Genomic DNA, 13,521 nt, shown 5'->3' with positions numbered 1-13,521 from the left:
CATAGATAGGGAGATCAATCAAAATGAAATTTTGATTTTTTTAAAAAAAATAATAAATTTAATAAATATTAATATTAAATATTAATAAATTTTAAATCCCATTAAAAAGGGGAAAAGAAAAGAAAGAGAAAAAATAGAAACAGAGGAGAAGAAGAAAAAGAGAAAGAAAGAGAACAGAGAAGAGAACAGAAACTAGAGAAAAAGAAAAATGATACATATGTAAGAAATCATTTTCCATTTTCTCTACACCTGTAATATCCTTACAGATACTGGCCTTTTTCACACACCTTACTGCCACCAGAACATAGCTCACAAAACCCAGAAGACAGCGTCTTCTTGCACAAAATTGCTCCAGGAAGATGCGATTTCGCACAAAACTCCCAGATGATAACGTCTTCCTGGCGCGATTTCGCAAAAGAAGACGCTGTTTTCTGAGTGTTTTGTGCGATGTTCTGGTGGCAGGTAAGACGTGTGAAAACGGCCATTATACTTGTAGTCTTAATACCTCAAAAATTTACCTTTTTTCTATTACCCCCCCCCCTTTTATTTAATTTCCTTAAATTTATCTTCTTAGAAATCAAATCCACAAATCATCTGTTCATCTTTTCCTGTTTCATGCAGAAAGTCAATAAGGGGTTTCCAATTTGTTATGAATGTAGACATTGTCATAATTGCCATTTCTTATGAAACAGCAAAGTGGAATACTTTCTGAAAATGAACCATCTTTTGATATTTCTCTGACTCGACTCTTCTCTCATCTCCCATTGCTCTTTGTACTTTTATTTCATGCAAACATGCAATGTGTTTGTTTATTTATTTAATTTATGTGTCGCCAGTCTTCTTAACGGGGATCCAAAGTGGTTAACATTGTTCTCCTCTCGTCCTTCATCACAGGAGCAAATGATGGCTAAGAACCGTGCAAAGGAAGAAATAACCAAAGGAACCGTGTCACAGTTGGGGGCTGGGGTCTAGTAGACATATTACAAGTTGGAACCCACCTCCACGACCATGACCCATGCAACATACCTGTGGCATCTTAAAGATACCCAAGATGGAAGCCATCTGCCTGGAGATTCTGGAGTCAAGGCCACCAATAACAGAGAGGAGCTTGTCACTCCTGTCACATTTATAGTTAGGAATCGCTTGTATCTCTGAGGAGAGCAGAGAAAGGCTGGTTTCATAGGTACTGCTTGCATAATTGCTTTCTTCATAGATACGGAACCCCAGTGTTATGTTGGGTAGAAGGATGGAATCTTTGTTTATCTCATTTATGGAGAACACTAAGGCCAGGATGTGCTGGTAGTTTTTGGGAACTGGACTGCAATGAAAAATACATAGCATGAGATTCCAGTAGAATGACCAAATAGTGAATGGCAGTGATGGGTATCTGGAAGAGTCCACTTGAGAGGATAAAACCAGACAAATGCAGAAAGATAGCAAAATAGAACAGCAGATCAGCGGTGCCTTAAAGACCAACAACAGTTATTTTAGTACGAGCTATCATAAGTCAGAGCTTACTTCCTTTGATGCTGTGAAAAGCAAATCATTTGGGATTTTTTTTTCTGTTTTATTATTATTTTAATTTTATTACAATAGATAACAAGCAAAGATTCACATGAAGGAACAAGAACATAAACACACTCACACAGAAAAGAAATGAAAAAAAAGAAAGAGAACATAGAGGGAGATATACCTTTTTGTACATTTTACAGAATTTCTTTGAAATTGTTACTTAATCAATAACTCTTCCATAATGCCCAAATCTTTACTAAATATATAACTTCAACTTTGCTGTGAAGATATCCACATTTTTCCATATTTCAACCTATTATTTATTGCCTGCCTTACAAGTCTAATTTTCAAATCTGCAAATCATTAGCTCTGACTTCTCTTTTACATACAGAAAGTCCAAGAAAGGTTTCCAGATCTTCACGAAGTTGGCTGTCGTTTTATCCCTTAGCAACTCCTTTAATTTTGCCATTTCCGCAATCTCCAACATTTTCACTAGCCAGTCATCTATTGTTGGAAATTTATTTGATTTCCAGTATTGTGCTTAAAACTATTCTTGCAGCCGTTGTCATATATCTAATCAAAATTCCAAATTCACTTTCTATTGAAGTATCCACTAAGCTCAATAGGTACATCTCTGGCTTTAATTGTAAGTTACTCTTTAATATTTTTTGCATTGTTAGGTGTATTTGTTTCCAATACTTTTTAGCAATAGGGCAGGTCCACCACATATGGTAGAAGGAACCCTCATTTTTTTGACATTTCCAACATTTATTTGACACCCCATTAAACATCTTAGCTAATTTTTGTGGGGTCATGTACTACCTGTACATCATTTTATAAAAATTCTCTTTCAAATTATAACAATGTAAATTTTAGACCATACTTCCACATTTTCTCCCATTGTTCCATATGGATATTATATCCAAAGTTTTTAGCCCATTTAATCATGCAGTCCTTCACTTGTTCTTCTTCCAGTTCTATTTTTAACACAAATTTGTACATTCTAGATATTAAGTGATCTTCTTTTGTACATAACTCTTTTTCAAATGTACTAGTTATTTCTTCCATGCCATACATTTTGAGGTCATTTTTAAACCTTTCTGATAATTGCATATATGCAAACCACGGACAATCCAGATCTTTCTCTTCCTCTCTTGAGTACATTTTTATCCCTCCCTTGTGAAAAATTACATAAATCGTAATATGTTAGCCACTTATCTTTATGTAATATTTCTCTTCTAAATAGTGCCTCATGTGGTGAAAGCCACAGTGGTGTTTTTATTGTTATTCTTGCCTTAAACTTATTCCAAATTCATATCAGGGCTTGGTGTATAATATGATTCTTGAAGTCTACATTTACTTTGACTTTATCGTACCACAAGTAACCATGCCACCCATACTTTAAATCATGTCTCTCCAATTCCAAGAGTCTCCTATTCTTTAACATTATCCAGTCCTTTAACCAAACTAAACAGGCAGCTGCATAATATAATTTTAGGCCTGGCACCCCCAGTCCACCCCTTTCCTTTGCATCTTGCAAAACCTTTTGTTTAATACATGTTTTTTTCTTTTGCCATATAAACTTCATTATATCTCTTTGCCATAACTCTGACTGCTTATCAGAGTTTAAAATTGGGATTGTCTGAAATAAAAACAGCAGTCTTGGCAGAACATTCATTTTGATAACAGAAATTCTTCCTAACAGTGGTAGTTGTAGTTTCTCCCATCTTACTAGGTCTTTTTAAATTTCATTCCATATCTTGACAGGGTTATTTTGAAACATTGTATTTTTATTCGTCAGTATTACCCCTAAGTATTCAAGCTTTTTTTCAATAATAAATCCCGTTTTCCCCATCAACTGACTTTTCTTTTTCCTGCATATTCTTTGTTAGCATCTTTGTTTTTTCCTTGCTACTTCACCAAATTCCCTTAGTTTAGACATTAATACCTCTATTCCCTCTAAGGGTTTTTTTAAGGTGAAGACTAGATCATCTGCAAATGCTCTTAGCTTATATGATTCTTTTTTAACTTTAATACCTTCAATCTTACTTTCTTCTCTAATGGCTCTATTTAACACCTCAAGTACCAGTACGAACAGGAGGGGCGACAGCGGGCAACCTTGTCTTGTCCCCCTTTGAACCTCACATACGCTAATTAGTTCTCCATTAACTCATTTGGGAAATTTTTATAGGGAAAATGACACCCAGGAACCGTGCATACTACTTAATAAAACACACACACACCGATAGTATTTTATCAGAAATACAGCTGTCAGATTGGGGAAGAATGAGAGGACTTTGGGCAGGTGAAGTGAGGCTTTGTTAGTAATGTCTTTTTAGTTAGCCTGATATATGAGATTATACAAATTTAGGCTCTTAGATTTAACGTAAGCGTGGAATGCAAAACAGTTTTATCTTCAGGTGACATCTGTTTCTTTTACAAATACCACTTTCAGCAAAAGAAAAGGCAATTATGTTAGCTCAGTTTAATGCTATTTCTGTCTCCACTGGCCCAGGGTAGCCTGATCTTGGAAGATCTTGGAAGATAAGCAGAGTTAGCCCTGGTTCAACTCTTTTTCTCTCCAACCTGCACCTACACATCTCTTATAGAACAGCACAGTTTGCCCTGGCAGCTAAGAAAATTAGGGCTCGAGCTGTGCTTAATGGTTGAGAATTCTTCACCCATGTATAACAAAGGTGCTTATATGTTAAGTAATTTTTATATGTTTTTAACATCATAGTTTTATTGATTGGTGTTTATGTTTTGCTTATGTGTTTTACTTCACTTGATTGTGATGACCTTTGGTCACGTGCAATAAATAAACATTCTGATTCTGAAAAATAATGAAAGCCGTTTTAGTATCATCGCAATAAAATGGAGCGGAGAACAATGAAAGTTGTCCTGCATTCCTTGGAGGACGGGTAGCTATAAACGTACTTGATGGATAGACGAAGCAGCCGTGAAACTTCCTCATACTGTGTCAGTGTATGCCATTGGATTGTCTTTTCAAGCGTGTTAAGTAACACACTTCCACAGCCTAGTCATTTCAGTGAGACAGCTGAGACTTTAATTAAAAACTCTACTCTTGGAATCAGTGTGTGTGGGGGGGGCAAAGAATGATTAATTTTTGCTGGACTTTGAAATCCTGGAATAATGTCAAAGTTTTCCATTACTGCAGAAATTCGAAGTGCATACTTTACCCTGGAAAGAATTCTACCCATGGCTTTATAAGCCCTAGAGCTACATTTTTCTTGCCTTAGTGCAAGAATAATCTTCCAATTTTATGACAATGCCCAGAATGTGTAGCTGAGAGCAGAACCACAAGTGACAAAAGGCACAGGTTGGACACTTGTCAGCTTCTCTCAAGTTTTGATGGGAAATGTAGGCATCCTGGTCTTGCAGCTTGGCTCTCTGACTGCTGTCCAATGGACTTTTCAACTGTCACTTGCCCAACATTCCACCAAGCTGCCTACATTTCCCATCCAAGCTTGAGGGAAGCTGACAAGTGTCCAACCTGTGCCTTTTGTCACTTGTGGTTCTGCTCACAGTTTCTTAAAATTACTGATCTAGACTGAGCGAGCAGGTTCTAGTCATGAGTATATACAACAACAAACACTCACTGAGACATGGAAATGTCCAGGTTGCTAGGATTTTCCTCAAAGGATGGTGGTATGATTAGAGTCATGGAGAATGGTAAATTTCCACCAACAATCAGTTCTCCGGGCCTGTAATACTGTAGTTGAAAAGGCCTTGAGAAGAAGCATTTAGCTCCTAGAGCCTTGTGCTTGGCCTGAGGAAATGGCCAGAACAGCAGCAGATGCCAGATCATCCAAAGCATGTGGACACGCTCCTTTCTAGGAAATGCTGTGAATAGAAGTAACTGTTTGGAGCAAAAAGGTGCAAACTCCTGCAGAGGCCCCAGCTGGGATTAGACCTTATGGACAAATGGTCAGACTGCACACCCCCTATTCCCCATCCTAACCTGGTTGATGGTATATTTATAACATCCTTGATATAGGCATTTTTGTTACCGATGTGCGGAAATCCACAGAGGTCAACACCAATTACTATAATTTTTATACATTCACATCACATAGTGTTGAACTCTCTTGGCGTATGGGTGGAAGAAAAACATGTTTTTGGAATTACACTTTATCTAGTTTTTTCTGCCCCTGGGCTCAGACTTATTTCAAAACTTATACCCCAGCCCAGAAATAGAGATTAAACTTTAGTAACCAGGGACACCTGTTTGGATATTAAATATTTTATGCCTCCACTCCAAGGCCTCTGCTCTTTCCTCACTGGCTTCTTCTGTCACTCACCAGATAGCCCCATTTCAAAGTGCGGGGCAAGTTCCGCTATGGTTGCCAGGTCCCCTTACCACCACCCCCAGTATTTTTTTAAAAAAATAACTTTGGGTATGTGTAAAGCATGTGTGCACTCCTGGCACTAATGAGATGATGTCACTTCTGAGAGTGACATCATACTGGATGCGGGAATACTCCCACGCTTTGCACAGGACCTATTCTTTAAGAATCTGCCTGTTTGGAGCCCAAATTAGCCCAAGCAAATCTGCCTGTTTGGAGCCCAGATTATCCCATTCCACTCACTTTTCTCACACGGCCAGCCAAGTGAATGGTGGTGGGGGGTGCAGTGGCTGGGAGCAGTAGATTCTCCACCCCCACCAGTAGGATTGCCTGCCAAGAGGAGGAAGGACCTGGCACTTACCTTGTGCCAGCAGCATGATGCCACTTTGCACACATACAGGGGGGGGGGTGCACCCTGGCACCTGCACAATGATATCACTCCCGGAAGTGATGTCGTTGTGCTGGCTGCATGAGTGAGACCAAAATTCGTCCCAAACGAAGCACAGGAGCACTCCCGCGGCTGATGCAATGTCGTTACTAGACATGGGCATGAACAGAAAAAAAAGAACATGGTGTTCATTGTTCATTGCCATCCACGAACAACAAACAACAAACACTGACGAACATGATCCTGTCACGAACATGTTCGTTGTTCGTGTGGGCCAGCAGGCTTTCCTTCAGCCATCAAGATCCCTACTGCACCACTCCCAGAAACCCTACCTGAGCAGGTAGCAGGAAATGTACCAATAATAAATAATAGCTTGGCCCCAGAGCCTGGCAGCAGCCCTGTAACCTGAAGGGGTAGATCTCTATCCCACCACACAAAGAAAATTCAAGCTTCAATGCACTCTCCCTGTCTCTCTAACAGCAGCTGTCTCTCCTTGAAAGCCAGAGCTGGGAGCCTCCCTCCCCCCTGGTCTTTTCCTCTTGTAACAAATTTGGAGCTCAAGTCCACACTTGGAAGGAAGACCTGCCTATCAAGCTAAATTGGGCTTAGATTGGGGTTTCCAGGGCAACAGCAGGAGTTCAGACAGAGTTCAGACAATCCCTGCCTGAGTTGCCATGGGAATTGATTGCAGGTGCCGGACTGTCTGTCTTGACGAACAGCAACGAACAGCAACGAACGAGACTTGCAATGACCACCTGTTTGTTTAGAATGGGGCCTCACAAACAGCTTGTTTGCGAATAGCAGATTGGGCTGTTTGTGGCTTTTTTTAGTTCATATTGCTGTTTGTACCCATCTCTAGTCATTACTTCCGAGAGTGATGTTGTTGTGCCTGTTGGGAGTGGGGTGCACGTTCCTGTGGTGCCTACTGGGGCAGGCAACCTGTCAGTCCCTGGCAGTTAGGTCCCCAAGTTCACCACAGTTAACACACAGGTGTTCCAGTTGAAGTAACTTTATTAGAGATCCATTCAGTACAAGGTGCATAGACAGTGGAATTGGCAGAAGTGACGTATGTGGGGCTAGCAATGTTAGTTATAGGGAATCTTCCCACCTTGGGAGAGAGGACTGTTAACAGGGGGTTGGGGGGTTGGAGTGAGACATTGTTTTAGAGCAGACAGTGAGAAAGATGAACTTATCTTTGGCCTGCAGAAAGCAGAAGCAATGAATGGAAACCAAGGAGCTGTGGGTGAGAGAAATCCAATCTCTTCCTTTATGCACATCCATAAACTGAATGACCATAACTTTTTAGTATGGAAGACCAGAATTTTATATGCCCTAGATGTTAATGATGTGAAACAATCTCAGAGGACCCACCCGAAAATCAGGCTGAGAGGCAAAAGTTCATGAAACTAGATTCTCAAGCCAGAATTATTATTCTGAGTGCAGTTGGAGATATGAATCCCCTTTAATAATAAGTGCCAGCACGGCCAAACAGTTGTGGAATCAGATTGAGCAAAAATATTCCCAGAGTTCTGACAAGAGAATCCAGCTTTTAAGAATAAGACTTTATAGCATGAGGCTTTCTGAGCATGATGATATTCAGGCCCACTTAAAGGAAATCATGCAGATCGTTGGGCAGATTTAAACATCTGGAACAGAAATCAGCAATTCTGAAATTAATGCAGTAATCTTAAACAGTCTTCCTAAATCATATTCAAGTGTACGATCTGTCTTGGAATAGCGAGACAAAAGAGACATTAATTATACTTTAAAATTTTTAAGGGACGAATCCATAAAAAGATCCCTTGAGCAGTCAGAAATAAAAATGAGTGTATTAAAAGTAACTGAAAGACCCAGAGAGATCACTTGCAGCGTCTGCCAAAAGGCTGGTCATTTGGCTTGGAACTGCAAACAAAGGGAAAGACCACAAGGTCGTTTTGAATATCAAAGCAGAAGGAGACATTCCAATCCTCATGATAATAGAAGCACACCAAAAGGCTTTACTTGCAAGATATCAAACAATGATTTTAACATGAAAGATTTATTCCTTTTGGATAGTGGCAGTTGTGAACACATTTGCTCAAATTTAAACTCTTTCCTAAGTTTCAATGGAGAAAGCAGAAAGAATCTTTTCCTAGCCAATGGGGATCCTATAGAGATCAAAGGATCTGGAGATCTTAAGCTGAAAGTTGTTGATTCAAAAGGAGATGCTGTGAAGTTGACTCTAAAAGACTGTGTTTATTCTCCACAAATAAATCAAAACATTCTGTCAGCTGGTAAACTTCTTGATGATGGGCACAAAATAACAATGGATAAAGATAATTGTAGCATTTATATTTCTGAATCAAATGTTGAAATTAAGGCTCTAAAAATTGGCAAGAGCTTTTACTTAAGAAGTGCTGATTCTGTGATGGGACAGCAAAGCGAGGTGAAACATGATGCCTGTGAATATGCATATCAAAGGGACCGCTCTCTCAGCAACAGAGCTGAGGAATTCTCTTTTACTGATCTGACAAGACCCCTACCTGCTGACTGGGTTGCCAACCTGCAGGGAGAAAAGCAAGCAGTTCCCCTGCCAGAAAGGGAGGCAGAAAACCAGGGTTGAGAAGGGGCAGGAATGGGAAACTAATGTGAGTCAGTCTCAGCAATTAACCTAGGTACCAAACTTAAAGCTATGTGCAAGTGAGCAACCTAACTTTGAAGCTGCTAAAATACCCATCTCTAAGCAAATTGCAATGAGAGCTATGCTCAGTGTAGCAAACTACAAGGAAATGCATGTTGAATACTTTAAAATTAAAGCAGGATTTTCTAAAGAGAAACTGCCTATGCTGTTAAGAAGGATATACTTCCAACCAGGAAGGGCAGAGCCAAGCCTGTTTGCAAAATTAAAGAATGGACAGTTTCAATACCTGCTAATCTTAGATGAGAATTTGATTTTGTGTTGTGCAAACAGAAAGGATGCAAAGGAAATTTCTAAATACCTGAGTATTTAGGTATACATTTAGAATACATGGACTTAATATCTCTTGTCTTGGATTACAAACTGATAAACTAACAGATGAAAATTTTCTCCTAAGCCAGAAAGATGAAATCTTCAACCTTCTACAATCTCTAGGAATGCAGAATGCCACAGGAAAAGACACATCAATGGAACAAGCTTATCTCAACCTCACTGAGGGAAAGCAACTTGAAAACAACCAAAGCAGCTGGACAAGCCAAAGGCAACTTCTAATGACCAAGCCTACCACTGAAGCACACGCCTGCAATGAGCTGGAATTCATCCTCCATCTACTCAAAGACTTCGGCATAGACAAACTAAACAAATTTTTATATTTTGCAGGTACCCTCATCAAACCACCTGAGAAGGAGGAGCTGGAACAGCTACACAAGAAGAAAAACCTTCTTGACCTGAGCTTCAGAACTTGAGAATGGGTTGTTGGAATCTGTGCAAGTGTCCTATGCTCAGTCATGAAAGAGTTAAATTGTTGTTCTGTTTGTTTAGTCAGATAGCTAGTTAGCATAGGACCACTCAGGCTTTGAGAGAAGTTCCCGCCAGAGAAAGTGGGAGTCTTTAGTCTTAACGAGGGTATCTAGGATTGTCTTTTGGATGAGCCTGTTTGTTGTGGGGCAATTAGCTAGCAACATATACTAAGGTTTTATTGCTCTTTGTTCACTTCTTCTTCTTCTTCTGCTACACTACTACTACTTCACTAGACCATGCAGTCTAAGCTTTTCTCTCTCTAGTACCTAGCTGAGTCTATCAAGATGTAGTCAGTCAGTCAATCTTTATTACGGTCATAGACCACACATTAACAGCATACAACCTACAATCAGGGTAAGTCATATTATTTACAAATCTATTCACTAAAATTTCAGGGTACAAGTTCTTAAATATTTAAAACCTTAAAGCCCGAGTGCCTAAGACCAAATTATTAAATATTTAAATCCTTAACATTATAAAATATTTAAATATTTCCCCTTGTAAAAATCAAGATGTAGTCAGAAACTGTTTGTTGTTTTTTCCTATCAAATGTACCATTTTTACCCTATTATGTAGTATTTTTATAGAGCTAGAATCACAGAAGTCTCTCTACTTATTTCCACTGTGCTATTATCAAACTCTGCTACTCTGCAAACTTATTATTACTATATTTCATAACTGCTGCAACTGCCAAGAAGGAGGCAAATTACCTTCCTATGACGAACAAGGAACAGCAGAGAGCAGAGGAAGCAGAGCAAGAGAGAGATGAGGAGAACGTAGGCGCGGTCTCGATCGTTGGCTTTGATGATTGGTGTTTCTTGGTGCTTAATAAATATTGCTAGTACCAGAGCTGTCATCAGAGAAAGGCAAAGAGCAAGAGACAATAAGATCAAGCCCAGACTCTGTTGATAGGAAAGGAAGTTGACATTCTTGGAGTTACACTGCACTTGGTTCTTGTCTGGTTATTGATCTTCTGGGCCCTTGGCACAGTGAAGTGCATCTGGAAAGATTAACCTCTGGTTAAGGTTCTCAAATGTGGTATAAAAGTTCCTTTTTGGAGTTCTATGTAACTGTTCTATCACTGTCTTAAGGTGTTGCTTTTACACCAGTTGGAAAGGCCTCCTTTTGCAAACTATTTATATTCGGAGGTGGGTGGGAGTGGGGTGTTAATTGACTTGTTGCAGAAGATCATGCAGTTTTCTGCAATGGGCCAAAGAGGTCCTTCCCCATGCTATTTCTATTTGGGTAACTGTGAGCAGAACCACAAGTGACAAAAGGCACAGATTGGACACTTGTCTGCTTCCCTCAAGTTTTGATGGGAAATGTAGGCAGTTTGGCGGAATGTTGGACAAGTGACAGTTGAAAAGTCCATTGGACAGCAGTCAGAGAGCGAAGCTGCGAGACCAGGACGCCTACATTTCCCATCAAAACTTGAGGGAAGCAGACAAGTGTCCAATCTGTGCCTTTTGTCACTTGTGGTTCTGCTCTGTGTGTATGTGCATGTGGGGGGAGGGTCCTTTTGTTCTACAACATGGCCCTGATCCCTGGCAGGAACAGCATGCATGGAAAGAGAGGAGAACAACCAAGTATCATGTGATTGTGATCGAATATGCAGGTCCCCATGTTCTCATGTTTAGTGAACTCCATCTTGTGGAAAGCCTTGGCCTGCTCTCTGACTCTTCTCTCTGTTTGGCTCTTCATATACAGCCTGTCAACAAGGTTGTGTTGCTTTACCTTTGACAACATTGCTAAAATAACGTCTTTCCTCTTTACCTTCTTGGTGAAAACACCAGCTCATTCTCTTGGACGTCAATAGGGGAATGTAGCCACTTCTGGCTCCAAAATAAGCAGCATGGTATGAAAAGGAATGAGTGGCTGCTGCTGTGGGCTGCATCCCAGCAGAGGTCGGGTTGCCCTGGTGGTGCCCGCCTCTACCTTCTGGCTTTGGATCAGCCCAGGTGGGGCTCTCTTGTTTTCGAATGTGGGGGTGGACTTAGATATGGCTGGCAGAGTTGCTGCCCTTTGAGGCATCCCCATACAAAGACTTCCACCATGTTAATTTTCTATCTTTTTTAAAAATTCAGTCCTTATATTGAAATAGCAATCTAAGCATGCACAAAACCCGAAAAGGTGTGTGCGCTGTGATGTCACCAACTATGCCACTACATTTGAAAATGTTGATTATTTAAGGCATGTGCAGAACAAGAGGAACCAACTCCACAACTGTAAAAATGCTGAGTGAAGGCAGATGTATGGAAGAACTGGGTAGCGGAGGAGAAGGAGGTAGTTGTGAATTTCCTGCATTGTGCAGGGGGTTGGACTAGGTGACCATGGAGATCCCTTCCAACTCTATGATTCTATGAAACTGATTTCAATGCTAGGGGACTGACTGGTAAGAAAAACAGGATTAAGTTGAATGTACGGGAAAGCCCTGAGTTGATTCCCTACAAACCAGCACTCTCCAGAATGTGAAACTAACTCTTATCTATGCTTCGGGATTGGATTTCCTCACAAACACATGTAATCTTAGTGGCTATAGTTTGCAATGAAGCAAGAAAACGCAGAAGCTCTCTAACCCCTTCCTGCCTTTATTAGGAAAATCCTGTTAATATAAGGCACATGAGGAAGAAAATGAACTGACCGCACTGCTGTAAAAGTGCAGATGGGAGCAGTTATGTGGAAGAACATGCTCAAACCCATTCCCATTCCAATGCTTGTAGATGACTGCTAAGAAAATCAGGAGTAAGTCAAGCATATGGAAAAGCCCTCTGTTGATTTGCCTCGTTGTATCTTGTTGCATTTTTGCTCATCTTTGCACACACTTTCCAAACATCACAGAGCAAATTATGGCCAAGCCAGGCAAAGAGGAGCATGAAAGGAAACCAACTACATATATGAGGTTTTGGTACAGGCACATCTTGAGTTATAAGTGTGTCTTCCCACCCCTACCTCAGCCCTAAGCGAAAGCTTTCTACCTGGAGGATCTTGAAGATGTCCGCCATTTGCCTTGAGGTTTGGGAATTCAGACCCCCAATGACAGACAGAAGCTTGTTCTGCTTATCACATCAATAGTTAGGAACCATTTGTCCCCATGTAGAAAGCAGAGAGAGACTGACCGCGTAGGTCCTACTTGCATATTCACCACCCTCATAGATACGGAATCCCAAAGTGATGTTGGGCAGCAACCATGGAGTCTTGTTGATCTCATTGATGGCAAACACTAGTGTCAGGATGGAATGATACTTCTTGGGAGCGAGCCTGTGGTGAAAATTACATAGTAAGGGAACCTCAACAGAATGGCAAATGAATAGACAATAAGGAACTTTTCCTAGTAACATAACAATGGAGGCATGGGAATATTTGTGGAAAAATACATTGAAGATTTCAACTTGTACCAGAATCAAGGAAAATGTTTTCAAGATGATATATAGGTGGTATTTGACACAAAAAAAAATAGCTTATGGAAATGCTAAGATGTCTGATAAGTGTTGGAAATGTAAGAGTCATGAAGGATCATTGTATCATATGTGGTGGACTTGTGAGGTCGCTAGGCAGTACTGGGGAGATATTTTAGAAGCGATAAATGAGATTTTGCAGAGTTCAATAATAAAGAACCCAGAACTCCTGCTACTGAACTTAAATATGGAAGATGTTCCTACGCAATACAGAACATTGTTATTTTATATGACAACAGCGGCAAGAATTCTATATGCGCAGAAATGGAAAGTGCAAGAAATACCATCTATTGGAGAGTGGATACAAAAGTTGCTGTACAT

The sequence above is a fragment of the Eublepharis macularius genome, chromosome 5 (assembly GCF_028583425.1).
Source record: "Eublepharis macularius isolate TG4126 chromosome 5, MPM_Emac_v1.0, whole genome shotgun sequence".
NCBI classification, from domain to species: Eukaryota; Metazoa; Chordata; class Lepidosauria; order Squamata; family Eublepharidae; genus Eublepharis; species Eublepharis macularius.
The sequence above is the reverse complement of the archived record's forward strand: the minus strand, read 5'-3'. Positions refer to the sequence as shown.